This window comes from Azolla caroliniana, unplaced genomic scaffold, assembly GCF_043228905.1.
Source record: "Azolla caroliniana isolate FFs.n. ecotype wild unplaced genomic scaffold, voAzoCaro1.0.p SCAF_8, whole genome shotgun sequence".
Lineage (NCBI taxonomy): Eukaryota > Viridiplantae > Streptophyta > Polypodiopsida > Salviniales > Salviniaceae > Azolla > Azolla caroliniana.
Window position 1 is genome coordinate 1,101,561 of NW_028230443.1, and position 15,155 is coordinate 1,116,715.

Below are 15,155 nucleotides of genomic sequence, written 5' to 3' on the forward strand. Positions count from 1 at the left end.
ACTTTTTCTCTAACAAAGTGATAATGCACTTCAATGTGCTTTGTTCTTGCATGGAAGACTGGGTATTTTGCGAGCTGAATGCTACTCATATTGTCACACCAAAATTGTGACTGCACCATCTATATGTTCTCCCAAATCAGCAAGCAATCTTCTTATCCATACCTTTTCAAAAGTGGCTATTGTAGCTCCTCTAAATTCAGCTTCAGTACTTGATAATGAAACGGTAGCTTGTTTCTTGCTACTCCATGAAATAGTTGCACTTCCCAATGTAAACATATATCCACTTGTGGATCTTCTATCAGTTTGGCTTCTAGCCCAATCAACATTTGTATATCCTTCCAACTTTATGTCCAGATCAGCCCTGTAAAATAGTCCATAGTTCTGAGTAGGTTTTACATACCTCAAGATTCTTCTAATGCAATCCAAATGTGGCTTTGTTGGCTGTTGCATAAATTGGCTGACTAATCCAACATCATAACTCAAATCAGGTCTTGTTATAGTCAAATATATGAGGTTGCCCACCATAGACCTATACATGTTTACATCTTCTATTTTGGCTCCCAAATCAGCCCTCAATTTGTAGTTCTTATCTAGTGGTACATCAATAGGTTTGCATCCAAGCATACCATACTTCTTCAACATAGTTGTTGCATATTGTTCTTGCAACATATATATACCACTTTCAGATATGATTATCTCAATACCAAGAAAATATCTCAACTCTCCCAAATCTTTCATATGAAATTGCATTTCAAGATTTTTCTTAAGCTTCCTTGTTTCATCCATAGAATCATCTCCAATGATTAAGTCATCGACATATATCAAGATAACAACAATGCAATCATTTATTATCTTTACATACAATGATGGATCAACTTTTGACATTTTGAAGGCAATTTTTTTCAGAGATTCTGAAAGTTGTTTATGCCATGCTCTCAATGCCTGTTTTAGTCCATAGAGAGCCTTTTTTAGCCTACATACATATTCTCGATGCTTCTTATCTTCAAAACCTGGTGGTTGACACATATACACTTCTTCTTCCAAGTTACCATGTAAAAAAGCATTTTTTACATCCATATGGTGCAGAACCCATCTTTTGGCTGCACTCACAGCAAGTAGTGTTCTCAAGGTTGCCATTTTTTCAACCGGTGTAAATGTTTCATCATAATCAATTCCTTGCATCTGGGCATATCCCTTTGCCACAAGTCTTGCTTTATGTCTCTTACATTCCCATTGGAATCATGCTTTGTTTTGTAGACCCATTTGCAACCTACAACATTTTTTCCTTTTAGTAACTTTACCAAATCCCATGTTCTGTTTTCAGCCAATGCATCTATTTCTTCTTGCATTGCATTCACCCATTTCTTATCAAATTTTGCTTCATCAAAATTATTTGGATCAAAGATTTGTACCACTTTAGACATGTATGCATAATGCATAGCCATATATGTGTCATAACTAAATCTTTCAACAGTCTTTTTCTCTCTATTTGATCTTCTCAGTTTCTGATTTGCATCTTTCATTGCCTTTTCCATACCAGCGTTTTTGAAGGCTCCTATACCAAGCTCATCATCCAATGATGTATCTGAATCTACATCTTCCATGTTTCTAGATTCATCATCAAGCATTTCATATTCTTGCATCTTTTGTTTTCCCTTTCTATCATCATATTTTTTGTGTCCTTCATTTTTTCCACTGCATGCATTTGAATCAGATTTACTACCAGAGTTTTTAGATGGTCCAGTACATTCTATTGATGTGGAACTTTGCTGTCCAACATTGTTTCCATCTCTATAGCAATCTCTTCCTTTTTAAGATTTATCCCTATCTTCATTTTCATAATCGTCAACAGTTTCTACATTTTCTTTTGGGTTGTACCAACTACCCAACTAATCAAATATTACATCACATCTTACCACAATCTTTTTTGTCAATGGGTTATAGTATCTATACCCTTTTTGCTTTGAATATCCAACAAGAACACATTTTTCAGCTTTTGGATCAAGCTTACTGTTGCCGATTAGGAACACGGTCCGCGGTCAGTCCTTCGACCTAGACCTCAAAGTGGGTGTGGAACAACGAACATGTGTTTAAGCGTAATGCGTAGGGGAAGAATCCTTGTAACCTATCAGCGTATAAGGGAGACGGCTACAACCGAATCCCTATCAAGGGTTACACTTCCGTACTTAAATGCTTAGGTATTCAAGACACACAGAGTGAATTAACCGTAGCTATACACAGGAAATCAGAGAAGATAGAATTCTATTATCAGGCGTTTCTTTACATTCCCAAAATTATACGCACCCTCTATTAGAGGTTTTCTGCCCTTTATATACGCGGGTCTATTTAGCTGTTCACGCTTCCTGCGTGAACCGTTACATGCGTTATGCTCCTATATTATTTCCTATTCCTACGCTTTTGTCCATCGATTACTATTCCGGCGGACAACACCTGGCACGCCTGTGGGACAGTGCCCTGGCACGTCGGACCCATCTCGTTAATCCTCTTCCAAAATGGCCCGGATGTTTGGCTCTGCTGCGGTGTCCGCGTCCGTAGGTGACGTAGGGCCCGTAGGTGCATCGTGGTGTGGCTCCCCTGTTTGGTCGGGCTGGTTTCTCCCGGAGTCGTCGTCGCCGTGTGTGGGCGGCCCGGGTACGGTGGACTCCTCTTGAGCTAGTGGGTTGGGCTCCGCCGATGTCGTGCTTGCAGTCGGTTGCGGCTCTGCCTCTATTGTTGCGTCCTCCGTAGTGTCGGCCGTTTTTGTAGGTTCCGGGGAGTGGGGCGGAGATTCCGCCTGGCCCGCACCGTTCTTCGTGTGGTCTAGTGATAGTGTGGGCTCGTGCAGATGAACCTCTTGTTGTGCAGTGGTTTCGCTGTCTGGTCCTGTGGGGAACTCCGCTCATCGGTCCCCGCTATTCTCCATCGTTGTCATTTCTGGTGATCGGGCCTGAGGTTCCTCTTCTTCGGCCGTGCCCAGAATTGGCGTTGCGCTAGATTCCTGCGTGTTACCGGCTTGTGTGATCTGGTGAAATAACTCCTCCTGGCTTTCACCAAAATCATCTAAGAGCTGTGCGAGTTCTTCGGAGTGTTGGTCCGCTAGCGCATGGTAGTCTTGCGTTAGGTCCTCCCGTACGGCCGCAATTCTCTCCTCATTTAGTTTATAGAAACCTCGACCGTCTTTTCGCCGGTTCTCCCAGTCCGCACGATACGCGTGCAATTCCACTGTTTGGGTTGCCCACGCCATCCATCCTTTGTCCAGCACCGTTTTCAATTGCGTTGTGAACCTCTCCCGATTTGTTTGGAGAAGGATACGCACGTTATCTGTGATGGCCTGGCAATGGTTGCGTGCGTCTTCCATCGACTTCTGGAGATTTGTGATTTCCTGTTGTTTAACCGCTGCCGCTTCCTCGTACATGACCTTCAAGCCCGCCCACAGCTGAGATTCCTTTGCATGTTGTTCTTCTAATTTCCCCATTTCATTGTTTAGGCGGATTTCGAGCTGATGCCTTCTTTCTTGTTCAACCACCAATTGCTCGTCGAGCCATACCTTCTTTTTTTCTAATAAGGCCCGAAGTCCCACTATTGCCGCCTCTGATTTCTTCGCATCCTCTCGTAATTGGGCATTGTCGTCTTTTGTCCGGATGTGCTAAGCTACCTCCGTAGCGAGTTTCTCTTCAAGGGTTTTTACTGCCTTCCGGTCGTTAGCCTGTATCTCCTTTTCTCTATCTGAGGATTGGCGTAGTTCTGCTCAAAGGCGGTCAATTTCTGATTCCGCTAGTTGCATGGCCCTTTTCGCTTTTGAGGCGATGTCGGTCTGAGCCTCTATTTCTTCTTTTAGAGCATCGATGGCGTGGTTCGGGGGCGGGGTTGCGTGTTGCGCCGTAATTGCGTGAGCTTCCAACTCCGCGACGTGTGCGTTGGCTTTTTGCAGTTCAGCTTGGGTCAATCTAACCTTCTTCCAGACATTCTTATTTTTTATGGCCATCTCCTTGGCGCCCGTGCTGACCTTTGCCAGTTCCCGATGGACTTCGACTAGGGCCGTGTTTAATGGGGGTATCTCCATCCCCGGTGTTCCTCTGTCTATCGACCCTAGCTAGCCTGTCCTCATCATCGCTCTCCGTTGTTTGTGTTAGGGCGCGCTCGATCATCTGGCGTTCCGCATGCTCTTCGACCATTCGTTGGGCGGCTTTTACCTGTTGTGTTGCCAGGAACTCCATGAGCTCAAAAGAAGTACCGAACTGCAAGAGGGCGCTGTCCTCGTGGGCCGTATCCGAGATATCCGGATATGCCAAAACCTCACTTTCCGCCGTCAATACGACCTTCCCTCTTTGGGACTGGGTCGTAATGATCGGTTGTGGCTCCCGGATGATTTCAAAGGTGGTATTGGGTTCCGTGGCTGCGGAGCCATCGCCTTCGATCGGTGTTTTTGTCGCCATGGGGGCGTTTTTGAGCAGCCCCCGCCAATCTTTCATGTCCAATCTACGCCATTTTGGTCTGGGGCTCTCCTGCCGTGTTTTGGTGTCTGGCTCTGGGGCTGCTTCCATGGAACGTGTTAGTTGTTCCTCCTGCGTTGTCTGTGTGTCCGGCTGGTCGGTAGGAGGTGTTGTCCTTGGGTCTGGCAGGGCGGGTTGGGGTTCCTCTTCCCACTCTGGGGCCGATAACTCCGCTAAGCTGCGCTTCGCGGATTGTGGCGGGGGCGTGGGTCGGCTGGGCTATGGTGTCGGCAGGCCTCGGGGTGGAAATAGTACCATAAGGTACTGTTGTATGATCGGCCTGAGCTTTTTGCCTGCTTGGTGCGCATGCAGGCCTTCCCTTAACGCCGGTCCTGTGATGACCTCCTAGTCGACGGCACGCCCTTCAAAGGTATCGATAATGATGCCCGCCTTTTGCTTAGGCATCCCATATGCGTTGACATGTACGCAGCCACTTCTAGTAGGAACTTGGCAACTTCACGGAAGAAGGGATCCGGAATCTGCTTTGTTCTATAGGCCTTGGCGGAGGAGGAATATGGACCCAAATACCGCTGCAGCGCCTCTGCAGGACGTATTTCGAAATGTCTTTTGCCTAGTGAGGATAGGTCCAACTTCTTCCGGATGGAAGAGTTGGTGACCATGTCGATGTTAAGCTTCCTGGCGATGTCCATGGCATCCGGGTGTGGAGGTGCTTCTGCGACCCGGATGTACCCATCTAGGCGTTTCTCCACGAGCCATCGGCGTAGGGCAGTAGAGATGAAGATCGGCATTGCCAGAGTAGGTTCGTGGGAAGGAGATGGGTTGTTGTGGTGGGTTGGAGCTCTGTGATAGGATGGGGGAGAAGGTGAGGGGGGGCGCTGATAGCTAAAAGATGGGTTTCTGTTTTGCCCAGAAAATCTTCTGTTTCCTTCTATTTGTGGCTTAGGGTTCATTGGGCGGTGAGCCATCATGGTGCCGCGTGTTCTTGAACTAGGAGTTTGTGCATGCCTTTAGTCGTTTTAATAGTCGCTATCTTCTCCCTTTTTTTTCCTTTTTTTATTTTTTTTTTTTTTTTTCGTAACGGTTATTTACCTATTTTTACATTATGATACAAGTCGGGCCGTCCATTTTACGTTGCGGGTTCTCCGGCTCTGTCCCATTCGGCGGTGAATGGGTTAGGTGGCGTAGGGCCCAGGTAAGGTTTGAGCCGAAACCCATTCACCTTTTGCCGTACTATTTCTCCGGCCAGTGTACCTAGTTGGAACGTGCCTTGTTCCGCTCCAATTATCTAGTATGGGCCGGTCCAGCGGAATCGTAACTTCCCCGGCATATGGCCCATGCGCGTTTGGAAAACTAGCACCGCTCGACCCACGGTGAACTCCTTTTCCCTTGCGTTCTGATGTCGATCCACAAACGCTTTACGCCGTCGTTGTTCCTGCTCCAGCACTGCCATGCTGTGGATGCGTTTTTCCCCTAGATCGAGGAGTTGGTAGAGCCGTATCTCCTCCGACTTGACTTCTGATAGACGGTTCCGTACCTGAATTCGCAAACTAGGTATCTGAAATTCGACCGGCATCACAACCTCCAGCCCAAACACTAGTCGAAATGGTGTTGATTGTATGCTTGTTTTGTAGTTGGTTCTGTATGCCCATAACGCACTCTATAGTTTAGTATCCCAGTCCATTCTATTTTCATTGACGATTTTCTTCAAAATGGTTTGTAACATCTTGTTGGTGGATTCTGCTAATCCATTCGCCTGCGGATAATATGGCATGCTCTTCTTATGGACTACGGCGTAATGATGTGTTAGTTCCCGAACCACCGTATTGAGAAAGTGACTCCCCTGGTCACTGATGAGCTCAATCGGGCAGCCGAACCGGCACCAGATGTGCTCGTAAAGGAACCTGGTTGTGACGGCCGTCGTATTTTCACGTAGGGCCTTTGCTTCTACCCATTTGGTGTAGTAATCCATGGCTACCAATATTTATTTATTGCCCATACGGGCCACCGCTGGTGTGAAGGGCCCCACAAAATCCAATCCCCACTTTTGGAAGGGGTCTAGTAGTAATACGGGCTGGTGTGGCATCCTTGCGCCCTCCGCGGGTTGTCCCATCCGTTGACACAAATCACACTTTCGACTATACTCGGATGCGTCCTTCTGCGTTGTTGGCCACCATAGGCCCGCCTACCATATTTTTCGGGCTGTAACGTTGCCCGCGTAATGGCCGCCTACCGTGCCGCAGTGTGCCTCCCGTAAAACAGCTTCCTTCTCATCCTGACGTACCCCACATCGCCAAATGCCGTCACTTCCTTTGTGATATAAAACGCCTTCGACGAGGCAGATGTGACGGCTTCGGACGGCTAGTCATTTCTTCTCGTCCGTGCGTACTTGTGGTGGAGGCAGTCCCGTAGTTAAAAAGTACGTCATTTCCATAAGCCATCGGTCCGGAAAGGTCGATTCCATTCTTTCTACTAGTGTCGCTACCCATAGTATGTCGGCGTCCGGAAAATCGTCATCATCTTTCTGTCCTGTTTCTCCATTCTTGAGTCTGCTCAAAAAATCTGCCACTGCGTGTTGCGTCCTTGGTCGGTGCTGGATTACAAAATCGAATTCCTGGAGCAGCAGCATCCACCGCGCTAATTTCCCTGTTAGAGCTTGTTTCTCCACCAAATATAGAAGTGCCGAATGATCCACGTGGAACGTGAATTTCCTTCCTAATAAATAGTGCCGGAATTTATTAATGCTATAGATCATCCCTAGCGCCTCCCGCTCTATTGTGGAGTAGTTACGCTCTGCTGTTGATAATTTGCGACTAGCGTAGTATACTGGCCGGTACCAGCTTGGTTCGGTGAGCTGCATTAGTGCACTTCCTATTGCTATGTCTGAGGCGTCGACGAACACGTGGAATGGCTTCGCCCAAATTGGTGGTTGTACGACGGGAGCCTGTGTGAGCATTATCTTAAGTGCCTCGTAGGCCTTATCCTCCGTTGTCGTCCATTGGAAAGGAGTTTGATGTATGGTAGCGTGTAACGGCGTGGTGAAGTCCGCCAAATACCATATCATCCGACTATGCCACCGTATTTGCCCCAAAAACCGGCTGAGTGATTTGGCGTTTATCGGAGTGTTGGCTTGCGTAATCGCGGAGATTTTTTTCGGGTTAACCGCTATTCCCTCCTTGCTGACTATATGGCCCAAGAGAGTTCCGTTGGTCACGCCAAAAACACATTTTGCGGGATTCAGGCTTAAGCGTGCGGTGCGGCAACGTTCCAGGCACAGTTGTAAGGTATGCCTCCAATTCTGCATATTTATATATTCTGTGTATAATGGTGTTATACCCTTCGGTTGTGGCGTGCTTCCTTCCATAGGTACGCGAACCTTGGTGCGTCCGTGTCGGAAACTAATATACTTGTGTTGCCAGCTCTTCTTGATATTTGTTGCCCGAAGCCATGGTCTGCCCAAAAGCACTGGGTACGCCCCTGGGGCGTCCAAGGCGAGGACGACCGCCAAGATGTCGAATCGGTGTCCGCCCACGATAATGCCGATTTTGCGAATTAATCCTAATGGTCGTACTGAGCGGGTATCCGCCATTCGGAGCCAGAATGGGCAAGCCTCCCATTCTGAAATGCCTAACAGCTCGCAAGTTTTCGCGCTAATGACATTGACGCCTGAGCCGCCGTCGATTACACATCCAGGAATTTCCTGTCCGTGTAATATTAATGTAATAGCCGGGTGGTGTTGATCCACTACCGGCAGTCCACTGCTGACATCGGTAAGGTTTGTAGCGATACTCACCCCGGGTATGCCTGTCACCCGTTCTTCCATGGTCTGGCGGAAGCGTGGGACTAGCTGTAGCAGTTTCTCCATAGTTAACGTTATCTCACAGCCCGCTAACGCCTGCCAAATGGGGTCTGGGACCGATCTTTCATCCTCTGCTCGCTCCATTGTGTTCGCGGACTCTTGTCACATACGTTCCGCATTTGTCGCGTTTGCTTTTTCCACCCACGCTTGGGCTTGTCGGCATACCTCGTCTTACGCAGCCCAATCCGTTGTTTTTGTTTGTTGGCGTGTCATGACTTGTTGCACCTCCGCCGTAATGGTATTGACAGCGGGCCCCTTTCCCTTGCGTGCTGGGCATTGCGTGGCATAATGTCCGAGTTGCTGACAAATAAAACAATGGATGCTTGATTCACCCTTCTCGGCTCCTAGTGGTGTGTGCCGCTCCCCTGGTGCTACTTGCTCCTCGCAGTCCAGCCTCGTTTGTCGGAACATACGCGGTGGCTGTTGTTGGTCCCGTCGTTGTTCCTGGTGCCGCTCATCCCCCGAGCTTTTGTCGTACGCCGGTGATCCCGATATTGTCGTGGTTTACCACGATAGCCATTGAAGCCACCCCGTTTGTTTGTCAGCCGTTGATTCTCGTAGCGTCGACCCCCTTTGGCGTAACTCGGATGTCCACGATAATCCTCGTCCTTTGGGTCGTCCTCCTCAGAATCGTTGTGATTTCGGCGATTCCGGTGGTACCAATCCTCCCGTGGGTTGTGATCCTTATACTGGGGTCAGTCTTCTTGCCTCCTTTGTTCAGCCCGGTGTGGTTGACGTTGTGTGTCCATGCTGCGGACTGCGGGACTGGCTCTGTTTAACATATTGTAGTCGCATTGGTCGACTGTGTGAGCCTTCGAGTGGCAAATTGGGCAGTGGATTCGCATGTTGCAGTCCACTGTGGAATGCCACGAGTTCAAGCAAATCGTGCACTGGATTGTTTGACGAAACTGGCGTTCCTCATCCTGAGGTAACGCTTGTTGTAAGGAGGACATAGAAAACCTTTCCTCCTCTTCATCCAACTCGAGTTGTAACGCTCGTTCAATTACCATATCCGTTGTTTCCCCTTTCATGCTATTGTTGTTGAGCATTGCCCGGATGGGCCGGCATAAAGCTGCCAGAAATGTTTTCCGAGCCTCGTCTTCTACGGGGCTCCGTTCCAGTTTTCGTCGTAAACTTTGGAAGCATAAGCTAAAGTCCGCTATCGTCTCTGTCGGCAGTTGCTTAATCGTATAAAACTGCCCAAGGATTTCACGTTGTGGAACCCTCCGATGGAAGAATCGCAAGAACGCGGATTGCAGGTGATCGAAGGTTGTTATTGCTGGTAAATCCATTTGTGAATGCCAAAACGCGGTCGCCCATTTAATGTTAACCCGAACTCCGTCATTTTCGACTAGTGTGCTACCGCCTCCGAAAGGCTCTACGCCATGTGGTTTGCATTCTAGACATTCAAGAACATGTGAATATGCGTTGCGGCGTCGGTTTCGTCGTTAAAGCGGGGGTAGGCAAAGGCCATGGTGGGGGCTACGGCGGGTCGGGAAAGGCCACCAGGTGGCTGTGGTGAGCATAGTCCCCGCGTCTCGTCGAGGTATTTGGGGAGTGAAGAATCACCTTTGTACTCACGGCAAGTAGTACTGAGGTTGCTGAGGCGCGGCTTTTGTCGTGCGCGTTCTTCTGCCTGGCGTGCGACGGACCTTGTTATTGGCCGGTCTTGTCGTGTTGGTTCTCTGGGGCGTTTGTGGCTAAACATCCATTCGTTGTTGCTCGTCTATGAGAAAACATAGATCACCAAGCGTGCCAAAAGTGTTGTCGATTAGGAACACGGTCTGCGGTCAGTCCTTCAACCTAGACCTCAAAGTGGGTGTGGAACAACGAACAGGTGTTTAAGTGTAATGCGTAGGGGAAGAATCCCTATAACCTATCAACATATAAGGGAGATGGCTACAACTGAATCCCTATCAAGGGTTACACTTCCGTACTTAAACGCTTAGGTATTCAAGACACACAGAGTGAATTAACCGTAGCTATACACAGGAAATCAGAGAAGATAGAATTCTATTATCAGGCATTTCTTTACATTCCCAAAATTACACACACCCTCTATTAGAGGTTTTCTGCCCTTTATATACGCAGGGTCTATTTAGCCGTTCTCACTTCCTGCGTGAACCATTACATGCGTTATGCTCCTATATTATTTCCTATTCCTACGCTTTTGTCCGTCGGTTACTATTCCAGCGGACAACACTTACTTCTTAGTTCAGTAGGTACATGGACATAGGCAAGGCATCCAAATGCTTTTAAGTGTCCTAAACTAGGTTTCCTTTCATAGAAACATTCTTCAGGAGTTACTTCATGTACTCCAGATGTTATACATCTATTTAGAATAAAGTTTGCTATGTTTACAACTTCTGGCCAGTAATACAATGGCATATTTTTTTCAGTCATCATGGCTCTTGCTATGTTCACCAGAGTTTTGTTTTATCTCTCAGCAACTCCATTTTGTTGTGGAGTATATCTACATGTAAATTGTCTCCTTATTCCTTGATTACACAGAAAATCAGAAAATTCATTTGAGAAATATTCTCCTCCATCAGATCTTAAACACTTTATTCTAGTTCCAAACTGCTTTTCTACCATGCATTTAAACTTACGAAAGCAATCAAATACTTCACTTTTCTCTTTCATGAAATAAACTCATCTTTTCCTTGAGTAATCATCAATAAATGTTACATAAAACTTACATCCGCTAATTGATGTATTTTTTGTTCATCCCCATACATCTGTATGTACCAAATCCAACAAATTTTTTCTTACATGTCTTTCATGAGGGAAAGGTAACCTGTTTTTCTTTCCATATTGGCATGCTTCACATATTTTGGTCATCTCACAATCTTTCAACTTAGGCAGTCCAGCCACTACATTTTTCCTCAACATATTTTTCGAGGTTTGCATACTTATGTGACCGATTCTTTTATGCCACATTTCCACATCTGAGATTACACTCATTCCTTTTGCAAACATGGTTGTAATCTTTTTAGGCATATCCACATCTAACACAAACATTCTTCCATGATGTTTTCCTTTTGCAATAAGCTTTCCCTGTTTCTCTATAAAGCATCCACTTTGCTTAAACTTAACTTGCATTCCTTGCTCTACTATCTATTCAACAGAAATTAGATTTTTTGCAAGGTTTGGAACATGCATCACATACTTTGTTTTTCCTTTTTCTTCTCACAATGGGATATCTCCAACATGGTCAATTGTATGAGTGGTGTTATCACTTGTTTGTACATAACCAAGAATCTCTGGTTCTCTTAGATTTTCAAACCAATTTGCATGTCCAATCATATGATTAGATGCCCCAAAATCTACATACCACATATAATCTTCATTGCATCTCTATGAACATTCAGTCATTGCTGTTGTTTCATGTTGCATCACAAATGCACCATCTTTATCACAATCTTCACTAGTTGAAGCATAATTATTTTGTTGTCTCTTCCCTCTTTTTTCATCATTTTGCTTTTTATAGCATTCACCCTGTGTATGGCCTGGTTTTCCACAATACCAACAGCTATCATCATTCAAATAAGTTTTCTTACCTCTGCCTCGATTGCTCCCCCTGCCTTTGGTGTTGTTTCTTCCACTTCTAGCCTGTTGTCCTCTTCCTTGATAATTGTTGTTGGTTCTAGCTGAACCAAATCTTCCATGCCCTCTTCCTCGGCCTCGTCCAACACTATTGTAGAGGGTTTGCCCCTCAGTCTCAAAGTTTCCTTTGTTTACATCATCCATCTTATTTCTTTCTTCCACTACAAGCATTGAAACTAGATTAGGAAAACTTGGGATGCTATCCCTTGTGAGAATAGATGTTTTGAACCTTGTATATTGAGGTCCTAAGCCTCTTAAGTATATTTCCACCTTATCATCATCTTCTACCTTCACATTAATAGAAGCAAGTGATTCATATATGCTCTTTATGTTCAGAGCATACTCATTCACTGACATCTTACCTTTTTCCAAGGTATTTAGCTCAGTCTTCAACTGAAGCTTTCTAGCCTTTGTGTTCACTGCAAACAGTTTTACCAAACTGTCCTAAGCTTCTTTTGGAAGCATAGCATCTTGTATGTGTCCAAGCATCGAATCGGAGAGGCTAAGTGAGAGCCAATGGAATACTTTCCTTGCCCCTTGATTCCATTCCTTAATGCTTTAATCTCTGCACCAGTTGCATTTTCCTCAGGGATCTCTGGAGCCTCTTCTAGGTCTCCTTTAATGTAGTCCTAATATCCTTTTCCCATGAGGAAATTTGTCATTCTAAATTTACACGCAAGGAAATTGTTTTTATCCATCTTTTTTGTGACTATTTGGCTTCCATTCTCAACAGTCATTCTCTCTTTCGATTAGGGTTTTTGCTACGATTAACTTCACATACAACTCTCTGATTCAGATCAGCAATCAAAACCAAACTTTTTAGATCTATACTACTCTATCTTCTTTACGAGCAACTCTGCTCTGATACCATGTTACGAAGGTGCTCCGGCTCTTCTTTACGCACAACGGATCGTGATGTGTTGGATCATTTAGTGTGCTCAAGACAGAAAAGAAAAAGGTAAGGAGACTTACCTCTGTAGCAAAACCAAAAGCTTCTATTACATTTCACGTAGAGCTCAACTCACTCTCATCAGTTTTCTTCTTCTCTTTCAACTACTCTTACTTTTTTACCTAAGTTATAAGGGACTTACATATGCAGATAATTAGCTGTGAGTAGCTAAATAGTTGTGAGGAGCTAAATAGTTGTGAATAGCTAAGTAGTTGTTTTACCTACATGCCTAATAGTAGCTAATTTCCCAATAGCTACTATAGAAGATCTCACTTACTAATATGTACCATATGCTTTTGTTGAGCTTGTTTCTCAACATTCTTGATCTTGCCATCGCTTGCTAACTTGGTGATCTTCATCTCAGAGTGTTGTTTATGTTTCTGCACTGACGGCCCTAGACTACAACAGAAGCAGTGTAGGCGACCATCTACTTGATAAATCTATCACCGTGTAAAGTTGTGCGCCTTGAAGTGCCATAGGCACTATGGTCAAGCAAAACACTGACCTACGATAGGCTCCATACATTTGGATGTGAGGTCTACACATTCATCCCCAGGGACAAAAGGACCATGCTGGCACCCCATGCAGTTAAGTGTATATTTCTCGCCTATGACACAGATCAGGACTTCGGCTATCGGCTATGGGATTCGGAGAACTAGAAATTGATCTAGAGCAGTGACATGGTCTTCAATGAAGAGTCAATACTCTCCAACCCGACCCAGCCAAAGAAAATCTGTAAAAAGGTCCCATTCGACCTTGAGTGATCAGTTGTAGAAGGGCCGACCGACCAAGCTGAATCGGCGATTTGACAAACAGTCGAAGGAGACCAAGCTAGCGACCCCTATTGCCGAATCCAAATCGGCAAGAGGTTGACTTAGTCAAATTTGATTCAACTAAAAGATTGACAAGAGCCATATCGGCAAAGACAATGAAAGGGCAAAAGAGGGAAAATCAGCAAGAGCCGATAATGCCAAATGGTGACGATCAGCAAGAGCCGAATCATTCGACCAAGGCAAAGCTGCAAAGGGTAGAGTTGAAACAAACAAAGTCGAAGTAGATAGAGTCAACTCGACCAAATCACCCAAACATGTTAATGTGTCGAAAGACCAAGCCGAACCGGCCAAGGCACCAACCCCTCTATCAATCGACCTCGAGGAAGGGGAAGATATTTCGACATCGCCGAAATCCTATTTTAGGGGTGAGTTATCCCAGAGTATTCTTGAAGATGGTTCAACTAATGCCGATTGGACACAAAACCAATTGAAGAATCTAAACCAACAAAATCAGCACCCAGGAGATCTGGACGAGTCCGATGGCCGACATAGTTTTTCCAACCAGAACTCAACCACGTCAACTACATGGATGAAGGGTAGTCAAAATGACCACCCTTCGGCTCCTTCTTGGGGTCGTGGCGACGAAAGACCTAGAGCTTGAATAGCTTGACGTTAAGATGGCCTTCCTACACAGAGATCTCAGAGAAGACATTTATATGTGTCAATTGTCAGGCTTCACGACAACGGGAGAGCAAGGTGACCTCGTCCGCAAGCTAAAGAAGAGCCTACATGGCCTCAAGAAAGCACCGAGAATGTGGTATCAGAAGTTTGATACCTACAAGCTATGTTGGAATGTCTCCATCTGACAACTACAATAGATGCATGCAGTGCCGACCTATAATGCTCTATGTATTACTAGCCATTGGAAGACATTTATTTTGGCAACTCAACGCAGGACTGCACCATGGGCTAGTCAATTTTGGACCCATCTAGGGGTCACATCCGAACTCTTAGAAAAGTTTTGGTGGACATTATGGGCAAGGAAACATCATGGCATTGAGTTATCAAAGGCAAGACTCCTACGTGAAGAAATGATCTCTCTTGCAGAGTACAATATACGAGAAATGGAGGTTGGGAATACACTTTCGTTCCATGCTCAAAGTCAAAGAGCTACCAAAAGTAAGGTTAATGATCACAAACTAGAACAATGGCGTTGATAGTAAAAGCAATTATCCATATGGTTTCGATACCAAAGTTTGTATGGTGATAGTGATGTAGAAACAAATGATAAGTGTGTTACATATAATCGTGTACCTACCATATTAAAAGCAAACTAGAACAATGGTGTTGATAGTAAAAGCAATGATCCATATGGTTTAGATACCAATGTTTGTATGGTGATAGTGATGTAGAAACAAATGATAAGAGTGTTACATATAATCGTGTACCTACCATATTACATGATTGTTATGTCTATGGATGTGGGAAAAGCACAATCGTAATATATTTGAACCTCG